This window comes from Rhinatrema bivittatum, chromosome 9 (genome assembly GCF_901001135.1).
Source record: "Rhinatrema bivittatum chromosome 9, aRhiBiv1.1, whole genome shotgun sequence".
Lineage (NCBI taxonomy): Eukaryota > Metazoa > Chordata > Amphibia > Gymnophiona > Rhinatrematidae > Rhinatrema > Rhinatrema bivittatum.
The window spans coordinates 46,214,415-46,229,123 of record NC_042623.1 but is presented as its reverse complement, the minus strand read 5'-3'; the positions used below and the strand labels follow the sequence as shown (position 1 = coordinate 46,229,123).

Here is a 14,709-nt window from a genome sequence, read left to right as displayed (position 1 = left end):
CAATCAGGTGCTCTATCTAAATTCAAAAGAAGAAGCCTCCAACTTCTTGGCGACACTGGATAACCCCGATGTGGCTTAACTATGGCTATCTGGACATATAGAAACATACATAGAAACATAGAAATGACGGCAGAAGAAGACCAAACGGCCCATCCAGTCTGCCCAGCAAGCTACGCACTTTATCCATTTTTTTTCCCCCTTTTTCTCTCTCCCACCTTTTACTATTGGCTTCATACTATTGGAGCCTCCAGGGAGGGAAACTAAGAACCAATGTCAGGAAGTATTTCTTCACGGAAAGGGTGGTGGATGCTTGGAATGCCCTTCCGGAGGAAGTGGTAAAGTCTAAAACAGTGAACGACTTCAAAGGGGCGTGGGATAAACACTGTGGATCCATCAAGTCTAGAGGGCGTGAATAAAGAGGAGGCAGCAAAACACTGCACGGAGCGGCAGTAGCCACAGAGGCATTCAAACACTGCACGGAGCGGCAGTAGCCACAGAGGCATTCACGGAGCGGGATGCCAGTGGCCAGTAGTTAGTGTTCCACCTTCCACCTTCACGGAGCGGAAGGATGGAGGGCTGCTATCTCCAAAAAAAATAAAAAAACAAACAAAAAAATAAAAACAGGGGTGGGTAAGAGTATGGGGCAAGGGTGTGGCCTGCTTGTTACAGCGGTTGCTACCCCTAATTGATCTGGATATCACTTGGATGCAGATACGGCGCTGCTCTCTAAATTGGTGGTGGGGTGGAGGGGAATTAGGGCTGGAGGGTACTGGAAGCCAATAGTAAAAGGTGGGAGAGGGAAAAAGGGGGAAAAAAATGGATAACGTGCGTAGCTTGCTGGGCAGACTGGATGGGCCGTTTGGTCTTCTTCTGCCGTCATTTCTATGTTTCTATGTATGTTTCTATATGTCCAGATAGCCATAGTTAAGCCACATCGGGGTTATCCAGTGTCGCCAAGAAGTTGGAGGCTTCTTCTTTTGAATTTAGATAGAGCACCCAATTGTCGTGATGTACCTGCAGCTTGGCCGGGTATAGGAGGGCAAATCGAATTCATGTGTAGCCAGAGACCTCAGTTCACTGCGTTTTGTCTTTTACTATTACAAAACATGTCATAGTGGGTTCGCACAGTTCCTTATTTCCAATTTTTCTATCATCCTCTTGAGACTGTCACAGTGCCAGGCCCAGGATACCTGGACATGTGTGAGCTGTCTTTGACTAAGCAACCGATATGAGAGCAATGAGAGCTGGCAGTTCGTGTGCAACTGTGGACAGTGTTCTACGTTCACTGCATTCCTAATTATCATCTTTGCAGCACATGTCATTGCTGGATGCATAGTTTCATGTTGTTGTTTTTTCTTTTCTTTTTTCTTTCTCTCTTTCCATGTCCTTGTGCTGGGCCCTTTGATCTTTCTGTTATGGCAGAGCATTTGCCTTGGAGCTAGAGGCACAGTACCTAGTGGAGGACATTTAGCTTTGTGTTGGTGGAGGCGGGGGGAACAAGGAGGGGGTCAGAGGGGGGGCACTCTTCCTCGTCTGGACGATGATTCGGGACTGGGAAGGTCCCTGTGCCTCTTGGGGCATTTGTAGTGATTGTATGGGTGTATGTTTGTGGCTGTGGATGTGGACGGGGTTCTGGTGTGTAAGGGGAGGGAAGAGGGGTAGGGACGGGAGAGTTGGGAGAATGGATCAACAGTGGGGAAGGGATGGAGACCAGGGAATAATTCAGAAGGGAGGAAGTGCTAGAGACCAGGGAATAATGCTATCTGTATTGGATCTACTAGATCCGGGGGTTCAGGCTGGGGAGCCCCAGGATCGATCAGGAATGTGCTTACCATGGGGGGGCGAACACACCCCTAGTTGAGCAATGCATGTGTAGTGATCATGGCAACGGTTAAAATTATGTCCATTAATGTGGACGGGGTTCACTCTCCCATAAAGCATTCTAAATTACTATCTATGATGCGTTTCTTCAAGAAACCCATCTTAATGATATAGAGCATGAGAAACTTAAACGTGATTGGGTGGGGCAATGCATCTACTCATCTTTTTCTGATCGTAAGTGGGGTGTTGCCATTCTCATACACTAACATTTGCCTTTTCAGCTTACTCAGGTGTGTCATGACAAGGAGGGATGCTATGTGGTAGCTGCTGGAGTCCTCTATCAGCAACAAGTGGTGTTTTGTAATGTCTATGCACCTAATGTGTACTCCCATGAGTGTTTTTCCGGGCTGGTGGGCACTTTAACCAGTTTTCCAGGTCATTCTCTGGTGGTCGGGGGGGGGGGGATTTCAATATAGTGGCAAATAAATCACTTGATTGTCGCCCACCTAAGATTGCTATGGCCAATGATTCTCAATTGGGGGTAAACTTTTTCTGTCAGGAACCCCATCTGTTGGAAGTTTGGTGGACCCTGCATCCTACTGAGGTGGATTTTACCTTTTATTCCAACTCACATCAGTCATACTCCCGCTTAGATTACATATTAGTCTCGGAAAGCATATTCCCCGGAGTGGTAGTTGCTAGCATTGGTACCATTTCATTTTCAGACCATGCTCCGGTAACTCTAACGCTAAAAGGGGAGCAAGGACCTCAGGGCCTTTTCTCCTGGCGCGTGCGGCCCGACCTGTTCCTAGACAAACAGTTTCACGTTCACCTGCAGGCTCAGTGGAAGGAATATATGGAGCTTAACATCTCCGCAGAGGTCTCTCCTGGACTCCTGTGGGAGGCTGGGAAGGCAGTGATGCGTGGTCACATTATAGCCTATGTTGCTAAAATAAATAGACAATGCAATGTGGAAATTTTATGCCTCACTGGGGGTGCTCAAAAAAGCGCAGCAACAACATATGCACACTATGTCAATAGCTGATAAAAATCTTTGGATGAAGCGCGTACCACACTCAATTCTCTACTTCCTCAGAGGGCCTCTAAATCACTGAAATATTACCAATTTCAGTTATACAAGTATGGCAATAAAGCAAGCAGGATGCTAGCTAACCTGGTCCGATCTCAGAATCAGCGGCAGATTATCACGAGTATCCGGGGTCGCGATGAAGGGCATAAGACGACACCAGCGGATATTTCAGCTAGGTTCCTGGAATATTTTAAAATGCTATATGCCAAAAAGATTCCTAATCTGGCCGTTACAGAGCAGTTCTTTCAGGAGCTAACTTGGCCGCGGCTGACTGCAGATCAGCTAGTGACACTAAATAGGCCTATCAGCGATAGTGAGGTGTATGCAGCGATACAGGGGTTGAAAATAGGGAAGGCGGTGGGACAAGACGGACTAGGGTCTGAATTCTATAAAATTATGAAGTTTCCACTTCTGGTCCCCCTGCCCCAATATTATAATGAGCTGCTTGTACGTAAGAGGCTCCCTGACGAGGCCAACCGTTCGGTAATCGTGGTTCTGCCCAAAAAGTCGTTGTTATTTATTTGTTGTATTATTATGCCTTATTTTTAATTCAGTTTTTTTCCAAGTTCAATCTCCTGTTCTATGTAAGACTCATATGTTTAGTCATCCTAATGTTATATGTAAACCGAAGTGATTGGTAACATTGTTACCAGAACCTCGGTATATAAAAAATGTTAAATATATAAATAAAAGCTTTACATGTAGATGTAAGGCTTTTAACGACTATCCTTGCCAAGCGATTGAATGGGTTTTTGCCTGCTTTAATCGATACAGATCAGAAGGGAGACCGGAATGTGAGGTGCCTCATTGCAGCACTTAGTTACCCCCTGACAACAGAGGCTTTGATACTGAGTCTAGATGCTGAGAGAGCTTTTGACTCCATCTTGTGGGAATATATGTTCTGGGCTTTGCGACAATATTTATTTATTTATTTATTTTAAGTTTTTCTATACCGGCATTCGCAATGGATATCGCATCATGCCGGTTTACAATTAACAAGTGGAGAAGGAACAAAATAATAATAAATAATAATAATAATAAACATTAAACAAGTGAAGATAAAAGATTGCAGTTACAATAAAACAAGGGAGTTACACAACTTGGAACAGAGAGAGAAGCTAGGATTTGGCTCATTTATGACCTGGTTTGAGGCACTATACTGTAATCCTAGTGCGTATATACTGCTGAATGGGGGCCTTATGGACTCTTTCCCACTACAATGTAGGGTAAGGCAGGGATGCCCGCTATCCCCACTTTTATTTGTGCTAGCCGTGGAACCTCTGGCTATTCGACTCTGGGGAGAAAAGGAATTTTGGGGGCAGCGAGGGCAACCACCCTTTGAAAATAGCTCTTTTTGCAGATGATATATTATTATTTGTAGGGCAACCATACCACAGTATTCCAGTGATTATCGATATTTTAGCCCAATTTCAAAGTATTGCCGGATTGAAGATTAATTTTTCTAAATCTGAGGCTCTGGCATTAGAGCCAGCACTACCACACTTTTGGGGTGATTCCTTTCTGTTTGCGTGGGCTCCTGGTAAGCTGCAGTATTTGGGGGTCTGGATCCCCAGGGATTTGGGACAAATGTATGAATTGAATCTCTCTGCAGTTATCACTAAGATACAGACTCAGCTATTCTGGAGGTCTCTCCCACTTTCTCTGTTTGGCAGATGCACTCTACTAAAAATGGTAATTTTTCCAAAAATCCTCTATGTGCTTCCCATGCTTCCTTGCTGGCTCACTGTGCATGATTTACAACGCCTGCGTTCCAGCTTCTCAAAATTTTTGTGGCGGGGTAAGGCTGTCCGTCTTAAATATACTACTCTTGAAAATCCCTGGCAGGTGGGAGGCTATGGAATGCCGAATTTTCAGCTTTACAATGAAGCCTGCCAGATGAGATTTGTGGGAGAATGGCTGACAGATAATTATTATTTTAAAGATATGGAAATATCCTAGTCACAAAATGACTAAAGATATTAAATTATATAGTAGTATTCATTTCTTATCTATAAGTTTTTAATGTAATTGGCCATTTTGTATTCTGTCACTATTATTTTTATTGATCACTATATATTGTACTTTTATTCATACTTACCTTACTTTATTTTATTTGTTTTTATGCATTTTATTTTATTTTGCATTAGTAATTGAATAAGGTCACTTGACTCTGTAAACCGCTTTGGTCAGTAAGTCTTTACTGGAAAACGGTATATAAATTTGTTTAAATAAATAAATAAATAAATTGTTTCTGCGAACAAGGGCTCGTGAGCAGAATGACGGCACCTTGGTCGCCGCTCTGTTTGTTGCACCTCCAACCGTCTCAACTCCACACCCTGGACTTTCCTAGATGACTCCTGAACCCCTGAATTCGTGCCTGGCGGTGGATACGGGCGCATTATGGGATGATGGCCTCCACTTCCTTGCTGATGCCCCTAGTGGGTAATTTGGACTTTGTACCGGGCCGGGACTCTGGCAGTGTTTTTCAACAGTGGGCTAGCCGTGGGGTGGTTTTTGCCTTCCACCTATATGACTCTGAGTCTCATGGGCTCTTGGACTTTCAAACACTGAGTAAAGATTATCACTTATCTCCACGCCATTTTTTTGCTTACCTACAGGTTCACTACTATCTACAATCTCTCGTGTGGAAGTCGGAAGGGGTGGCGGCAGAATCTGTTTTTGCAAATGCAAGGTTTTATACAGCGTGCCTTCATAATACCATCGCTGGCTGGAAGTCAGCGGGTCAGGCTCGCAGAACACGCGATTTCCTACAGCCTCTGGCTGGTCGGTGGTCCAGCATTTTGCATTGTGATATCACGGTGGACTACATGGCCACTTGCTTCAAATCTCTATATGCTCAAAATCCAGATGTGGGGCTCCGTGAGCTGCAGTTTCGAATTCTTCATTTGACCTACTATGATGATGTTCATTGGTACCGGATGGGCCTTACCGACTCCCCATTGTGTATTAAATGCAGCCTGGAGGAGGGCACTTTAGTGCATCGTCTTTTGAACTGTCCAATGCTCACGCAGTTCTGGGCGGTGGTGATGGATACTATTACCCCGCTGCACAGGGCTGGCAAATCAAGTATCCGGTCAGGCCCTGTTGACTCACCCTTTTTTGACACTTTTACCGGGCAATTACTCTAAGGTAAAATTCAGCAGAGTTGCCATCTTGCTGGCCTGCCGCATGATCTTATTGGTGTGGGTGGAACCTGCAACAGCCCCCACCACAACGGCCTAGCACAATCGGATGGCTCGGTCCATGCAAATGGAACGGATGGACTGTATAGCGGGTAATCGCAAAAGAGATAAACATTATGAGGAATGTTGGCAAGCGTTTTTTGTAATTCTACCAAAGAAACCCAAACTGGTTTGTTGGAAACAGGTTATAGTGTGCCCTGGTAGTGCATTTCCTGGTCTCGGGGGGGGCTGATGTTGTACATGTGGCGGTTGGATGGCGATATGTTTGGGGGAATGAGATGAATATGAGGGTGGATGTCTGGGATGGAGAACTGAGGTGAAGGCTCATGAACAAAGAGGGGGATATAGGGGAGATAAAAGAAAACAAGGGCAGCGGGAATTGCACTATATATCTGTGTTTCTTAAATGTTTACTGATCTTCGGTATTGTGTGTATGCAATGTTGATGCTGTTATTAATCCATGTTGGTCCTGATTTTATAATAATGTTATTTGGTGTATGGCTGCATATTCTTGCTGCTAGTAATAATAAAAACTATTTTGAAAAAAAAAAAAAAAAAAGACCCCAATGAAACCAGTAACCTCAAGGGAGATCTAAGGTCTTCACTCCCTTCAAAAAACGGGCCACATCAGGATGAGACGACAAGGAAACACCAGTCACCAGGCCTCTGAAATAGGCAAGAGTCACAACCTGCTCCTTCAAGGAATTAAGGGCCAAGCCTTTATTCAATCCATCCTGCAAAAAATCCATAATGAGAGAGATCTTAACTGAACGAGTAAGAACACCCCACTCCTCACATCAGGCCTCAAAAACTCTCCAAACACACACAAAAGCCAAGGAAGTGGAGAACTTGCGAGCATGGAGTAAAATGGCAGTCACCACAGAGGAATAACCACCCTCTCAAGTGCCAAACCGTAAGACAGAATCAAGTCAGATCCTCATGAAGAACTAGTCCCTGCTGAAGCAGATCCATGTGCGGCGGAAGACGAAGGGGGGCCTCCACTAGGAGTCATCGCAAATCTGCATATCACGGACACCTGTGCCAGTCCAGCACCACCAGGAGTGCTAACCTCCTGTGGCCTTCAATCTTGCGAATTATCCTACCTAGCAAGGGCCACAAAGGAAAGGCATAAAGCAACCTGTCTTCCGGCCAGACCTGTATTCCCAGGGACCACGGATCTCTCCTGCGACTGTAGAAGTGAGGAACCTTTGCATTTCGAGAAGTCACCAGTAGATCTAGGAATGGAAGACCCCAGCGATCCACAATCAGTTGAAATGCCTCGGCTGACAGGACCCACTCTCCTGGGTCCAGACTCTCCCTTCTGAGAAAGTCTATTCTTATGTTGTTTTTTCCTGCAATTTGAGACACCGAGATCATCTACAGATGACCGTCCACCCATACCATCAGCTAGTCTATTTTCTGTGACACTTGCTGGCTCTTGGTTCCTCCCTGGTGATTGATATAGGTCACTGTTGTCATGTTGTCTGAATTACGTGAATCGCTTGATTCCACAGCCTGAGCTGAACTGCAAGCATGCCAGCCGTACTGCTCGGGCCTTCAGGCAACTGATGTTCCAGCGGGACTCTTTGGCATTCCAGCACCCCTGGACCATTAATTCCAGACAGTGAACCCCCCCAACCATGGAGACTCGCATCTGTCATGAGTACCAACTAGGCTGGAGAGGACAAGGAACTTTCTTTCTCAGATGATCCTCCTGCAACCATCACTGAGGGAGGGAGCAGATTTCCATTGGCAAGTGGAGCCGAACCACATAAGCCTGAGACTGCAGGTTTCAACGAGATAGCAAAGAGCGCTGAAGAAGATGCATATGCACTCTTGCCCAAGCCACCACTTCCAGGGTTGCTGCCATCAAGCCGAGCACCTGTAGATAGGATCACACCGTCGGGTGTATGGTGTTCATCAAGTGATGCACTTGAGATATCCATCTCAGGATCCGAACTTCTGGTAGGAAAACTCTGTCCTGTCCCATGTCGACCCAGACCCCCAGATATTCCAACGTCTGGGATGGTTGAAAATTGCTCTTGATCAGGTTCACCACTCAACCGAGCTCCTGCAATAAGGAGATTACCTTATGTGTCACCAGGTGGCTCTGTTCCTGAGACTTGGCTCAAATCAGCCAGTCATCCAAATAAGGATGCACCAGGATTCCTTCTTTTCACAAGGCCGCCGCTACCACCACCATAATCTTGGAAAATGTTCTGGGAGCAGTAGCTAGACCAAAAGGCAGCACCTGAAACAGATAATGGCGCCCCAACACCACAAAGCATAGACAGCATTGGTGTTCCAAATGGATGGGAATATGAAGGTAAGACTCTGACAGATCCAAGGAGGTCAGAAATTCCCTGGCCTGCACCGCCATTATTACAGAGTGTAAAGTTTCCATTCGAAAATGAGTCACCTTCAAGTGATGGTTGACCCTCTTGAGATCCAAGAAGGGACAAAAGGAGCCCTCCTTCTTGGGCACAACAATATAAATGGAATATCGCCCCATGCTTTCTTGAGACATGGGCACCAGAACGACAGCCCTCAGTCTGAGGAGACTTTGAAGCATGAACTCCACTGCCTGCTTCTTCTGCTGGGAATGGCAAGGGGACACCATGAACACAACTCAAGGAATACTGCAAAATTCCAGAGCATACCTTTCGTATATCATCTCCAGGATCCATCGGTCTGATGTGATCTCGACTCACCTCCAATGAGAGAGAGACATCCCCCTATTTCCTGTTCTGGAAGGTGGGTGGGCAAACCTTCATTGGGAAGCTCGGGGACGAAAGGACTGAGACCTCTCAAAAGTCTGAGTCCGCTGAAAGGTCATCCCTCTGTAGGGATTAAAACGCTCGGATCCCTGGAAATGACCCCTCATACCAAAGGGGCACTATAACTGTTTCTTATCCTCCGGCAACTGAGGCACCGGAGACTTGCCCCGCTTACTGCCAATTTCTCTAACTCACTCCCAAACAAGAGTGAGCCTTTAAAGGGCATCTTGGTAAGATTGCTTGAGAAGCTGTGTCAGCTGACCAATTTCACAACCAGAGTTGACACTGGCCGCTATCACTGAAGCTACTCCACTGGCTGAGGTCCAGACCAAATCACAGCCTGTATCTGCTAAAAAGGCAGCAGCAGGCTCCATAACCGCTCTGGAATTCCCTTCAGACTCATCAACCTCCTGAGAGAAAAGCAGACAAGATCTCGCCACTAGGGAGCAACAGGGGACAATCTGTAAATTCATTCCCATTGCCTCAAAGGCTTGCTTAAGAATAGCCTCAACCCTTCTGTCATGTACATCCTTCAAGGCCGCTCCTCCCTCTATGGGGATAATTGTCCACTTAGACATGGAAATACAGGAACTCTCTCTCACAGCTGGATCCAGTCTGACCCCTTTTAAAATTAGCCTCTGAGGCATCCCATTCCAGATCAGTCAATTCCTGAATGGCATCAATCACCGGGAAAAAACAAGAGGCTTTAAGTTAGGAAACCAAAATGGGATCCTTCCTCGGTTCTGACATAGCATCCAAACCAGAAACACCCAGCTATTTCAAGGTCTGGGAAATCAGGGCTGGCAGTTCATCTCTATGAAAGAACCACAACATGGCTCAATACGGTTCCAGCCCTGGAAGAATTTCTGGAATGGTTGAAGATTGCTCTTGGTCAGGATCACCACCCAACCGATCTCCTGCATTAAGGAGATCACATTATGTGTCACCAAGTGGCTCTCTTCCTGAGACTTGATTTGAATCAGCCAGCCATCCAAATAAGGGCATCTCCATCTTCCAGGGAATCAGGATCAACCTCATCATCAGTGCCGTCCAGATTCCTGTTGGGAACAACCGCAGGGAGCCGAGGTGAGCCCCGGTGCTTAAGCATAGGACTGGAAGGGGAGGAGCCACCAGCTGAGGAGGAAGCGAAGGACACTGCCTGAACAAAGACTTGTAAGCCTTGAAGAATTTCCACCCAAGAAAAAGCAGCTGGGTCCAGACCAAGCCCAGAAGGAACTGGAGCTGGTCCCACAGAACTGCCCTCACCAGCGGAGGAGCTGGTCAATGGAGAACCAAGAGCTGGCAGTACCCTAGTCAAGGCCATGACTGACCCATCATCAGAATGGGAAGAGCCAGGCTTAGCAAAATCCGAGGAAGACACCTCTCCCTTAGCGTCTGATCAGTGCTGACACAGGTTAAAAGCCAGGTCAGGCTGAAAAGCCCTAATATGACAGACAACACAAATAGGAAGATGCTTAGGCTTCTTGCTTACTGGTGCCATCACTGTGGTAAATGTGCGTTAGAACGATTTGGGCTCAAAAATGAAATGTGCCCAAAAAATAATCATCTAGATGAAAGCGTGGCAAGGTGCATGCACAACCTGTGTGCCAAGTTAAGCTTATAAAAATGTCTGCGCGTGTAAAAAGCATGCCCAAAATCCAAGCACATAACGCATGCGTGAAGTCAACACACTGCGCACACCAACGGTCTATAGAGGGTAGCAGAACACGCATAAGAGCACGTGAAAATGGCCACCACGGCCTACCATGTGGCATGCAAGAAAAAAATCCTAAGTGCGGGGCCTAGCCCACCAGGGGCCACTCAACCCGCCAGGTTGCCCAGTTCCCCAACCCCGGCGGAAGCTGGAACGAACATCGGCACGGCACACCGAGAATAAAGACTGGAGGAAATCCTGAATCCCCTCTAACTGTCTCTGATTCAGGTAAAACTTTCTTTTTTATTTTTTTTAAACCTTACCTGAGCTCAGCGCTTACTGGCTGAGTACAGAGACAGTCTCTGGCTGCAGGGGAAGAGGGCATCTGTCATCACCACCGCGCTTGGCCTCCTGCACCTGCAGCCTTTCAGTTGAACTAACAGCTAAGTCCACACCGGGAAACCCAGCTATCAGACCAAAGCACACCTCTGAGGGGCCACCGAAATCACCTCAGGAATTCTCAACTGGGGGAGGGCTTTCTTTTCCTGAATTTAGAATTTCAAATTTCTCCTTTCAAAAAGCTCAAAGCAATCCCCATAGGGAGATGCACGTCCACCATCTGCTGGAGATGGACAATACTGGCAGGCTGGGGTCACTGCAGGGTTATATATACTGTGACGTCAGCTTGCTCCGTCTCCATCTACTGGCAGAGGAGCATAAACCTACTGGTCCTGAGTCCATCTGTCTACATGCTAAGAAAAAAAAAAAATATATATATATATATATATATACACACACACACACACACATAACACTGTGTATACTTGATAACTGATGGTATGCAGTGATGATACTTATTGCTATTAGTAGTTGATGTGAGCAAGTCCTGTTTACTAATGTCAGTAATGTATTCATCTTTTATGATCTACACATTCCTGTGGATCCTCATCCCGTGGATGTGTGCTATGTGTTAAGAGAAGATGAGAGGTGTATGTGTCCAAGGGCTGGCCTACTTGAAGAAAGTGTGCATAGTACACGTGTGAGTGTGTTAGATGTGACTGAATGTTGTAAGGAGAAGTGAAGATTTAGGAATTGGATAGGGCAAAGCAAGCGCTACCGGGAAACGTAGCACTGAACTTTTAAAATTGACTTTTGCATAGGAAAATCTAGTGCTAAAAACAGAGGAAAGTTGGCAAAACTTTTGTTTCAGTGCTTGTTCCATTTAGCTTTCCTATGAATCATAAAGCATAAACAAGTTCTAAATGTGGCAAAAATTGCTCTCATAGGCTCCTGCCTACACTTAACAATTGTGGAACAGAAGAAATATATTTGGGTCTGAGGGCTGCTACAAACAAATATAAGGGAAGAATAATTTGGGGTTACAGGCTATTTGTGGGCATGCCTGTGGGATAGTGCCTATTGCAGCTCTCCTCCTATGTGCTTTAAATATCTTTTTTTTTTCAGATCATAATAAATATTTTCATTTATCACTGAATATCTCCAAAATGACTGCCTTTACAAAATTTGCTATTGAGTTTTTCACCATTGTTTGTCCTCCAAAGGCTAGAAAGAATTTGGATGAATCAAGATCTTAGTCTTAATTTTATGTCTTTGGTGGCAATATAGAAAGTGATTATTTTCTGAACTGCAGCAATGAAGAGTTAATACCCAGAAATTAAAGTGCTATCTTACACTTGTTTCCCCTCACAAAAATGAGTTCAAAAATTGGAGCTATTCAACTCCTCCAGCCAGAACAACAAGCGATATCACATCCTGGATATCTGTGGTTAGCAGGGTGATGGCGCTGGTTGAGAATGGACCTGAAAACAAACAAAAACAAAAAAAACTGTTAGAGCAGTATTATTGTAGCAAACACAAAATGTCAGGAAATCCCCAAACTACTTCCCCTTTATTAACTATAACTAACAATGCTATGGCATTCTGAATCACACCATAAATTAAAATTAGAAGGAATGCACATTATAGAGGAAGGGATGGGGATGGAAAAGGTTTGCACAGTAGGGCAGCAACCATTAGGAAAGAATTTGCAGTAAGGGGAAAAGAAGAGATATATGTTAAAAGGTATGTAAAAGAATAGAGAAAAATAAAACACAATACATGGCAGTAAGGTTTTTAGTATGGAATGAGAGATAAAAGGATGGAAAGAAAAGAGAATTCATGGAGAACGTTTGATGTGGAACAGATATACAGAGGACGTAATAGTACATGGAAGACTGACAGAGGAGAACAGTATAGACTGGAAAGATCCATGGTAGAGTAGATGTACTAGGTACCTCAGAGGAGGATAATCTGCAAACAAATACAGGAATTGGAAGGCTGTCATGGGAATGGGAGTGGGTGGAAAAATCCATAAGGCAGCACAACCAGAAAGAGGAAGGGGCAAAGCATAAGAACAGCATCAAGAGAACCAGAAGACATGTGGAAGAGCAAACATGACTACTTCAATTTCCTAATGTATTTTATTTTAAATAATTCTCATGTGTGATGTCATTCATATCATCACATTGCAAATGTGTGCTAGTTGTAGTTATCAAAGAAGAAATAATTCAGAAGTTTCTAGGTTTCATGCATTTAACTTACGTTTAATAAATGAATACAATTTTCTAATCCAAGTGTAGATGGCATCTACTTTTATAAGTGATACTTCCTGCACATTATCAAATAAAGTTTTGCTTCTAATCTTAAACATTACAGTTCTCCTGAAGCATGACCTTTGGCACCAAGACCAGTGCCCCCTACAGACTCTGGAACGAGAGGTCAAGGGATGAAGAGGAAGAAAGTAGATTCAGGAGTTATCTAAGAAAATAAGTCTTTACATAAAGGACTTTTTCCAAGGTAATGGTGGAAGTTACTGCAGAATTGAGAAAGGATGTATCCTAGTACACCTGTATTTGGACAACTGGCTGATTCGAGCCAAGTCGCTGGAGGAGAACCGCCTGGTGACCCACAAGGTGATCTCCCTGCTGCAGGAGCTTGGCTGGATTGTGAACTTGGTCAAGAGCAGTCTTCAGCCTGCTCAGTCATTGGAATATCTTTGGGTTTGGTTCGACATGAAGCAGGGCAAGGTTTTCCTGATGGAAGCTCGTATTCGTATTCAGAAGCTGATGGCACAGCTACATCTATTGATGAACACTGTGCCCAACCGTATGGTCCTATCTGCAGGTACTTGGTTTAATGGTGGCAACCCTGGAAGTGGTACCATGGCAAGAGCATATATGCGTCCTCTTCAGCGCTCCCTATTGTCTCGGTGGAACCCGCAGTCTCTGGACTATTCGATTCGGCGCCATCTGCCGATGGAGGTCTCCTCCTGAATGCAGTGGTGGCTACAGTCGAATCATCTAAGGAAGGGAATTTCCCTAGCACCACTGGACTGGTTAGTACTGACAACGGATGCCTCCATGATTGGGGACACTGCTATATAAACTATAAAAAATCTGTAATAGCACCGCATGCTCTAGTCTTCCAAAACTATTCCTCAACATCTAGGGATGTTAAGAGAGCTCAGAGAGATTCTAACAACTTCACTGACAGTTCTATTCAATCATACTTTAGAGAGAGGAGTGGCCCCAGAGATCTGAAAAAGAGCAGATGCCATCCTTCTTCATAAAAGTGAAACCAGGGAGCAGTCTGGTACATTCAGGGCCGGTGCAAGTGTAGTGGGTGCCCTAGGCAACTTCTAGGCATGTGCATTTGTTTTTCACGAATTAGACAACTTCAACGAAATGGTCTGGGGGCATTGAAAAATGAACGGAATTTTTCTGAAATTTCAGAAAAATTCGTAGTTCGTGTTTGTGCGCACTTACACGAAAATCGGGACCACCAAAAAAAAAAAGAACCACAGGATAAACGAAATTACCTGCGGGGGCCGGAAAATTAAGTCCAAACCGATAAAAATAAACAATGCACATCTCTAGCAACTTCTGCTTTGAGCCCGTCCGCCTTCCCCCCCCCCCCCCCCCCCCCCCCCCGGTTCACGCTGCCCCCCACCAGTCTTGGGTCCGACTCCTCCTACCTTATTCGCACTGCCCACTGTATGCTTCTCAGGGCCACGAGCAGCAAGTGCTGATCACGGCCCGATGAATCTCTACTCCTCTTTGTTGCGAGTGGCTTCACTTGCGGCACCACCTGGCTGCTCTTCAGCAC

General features: G+C 45.3%; 1 protein-coding gene across 3 annotated transcripts in view; it reads right to left on the bottom strand.

Annotated features, from left to right (window-relative positions):
• The window catches only part of IQUB (IQ motif and ubiquitin domain containing), a 200,775-nt gene that overhangs the window by 182,887 nt on the left and 3,179 nt on the right, over window positions 1-14,709 (bottom strand). For all 3 annotated transcript variants that reach the window (XM_029616656.1, XM_029616657.1, XM_029616655.1), the window contains exon 2: window positions 12,238-12,365. The gene's annotated coding sequence lies outside the window, so the exon portion shown is untranslated. The remainder of the gene's footprint in view (window positions 1-12,237; window positions 12,366-14,709) is intronic.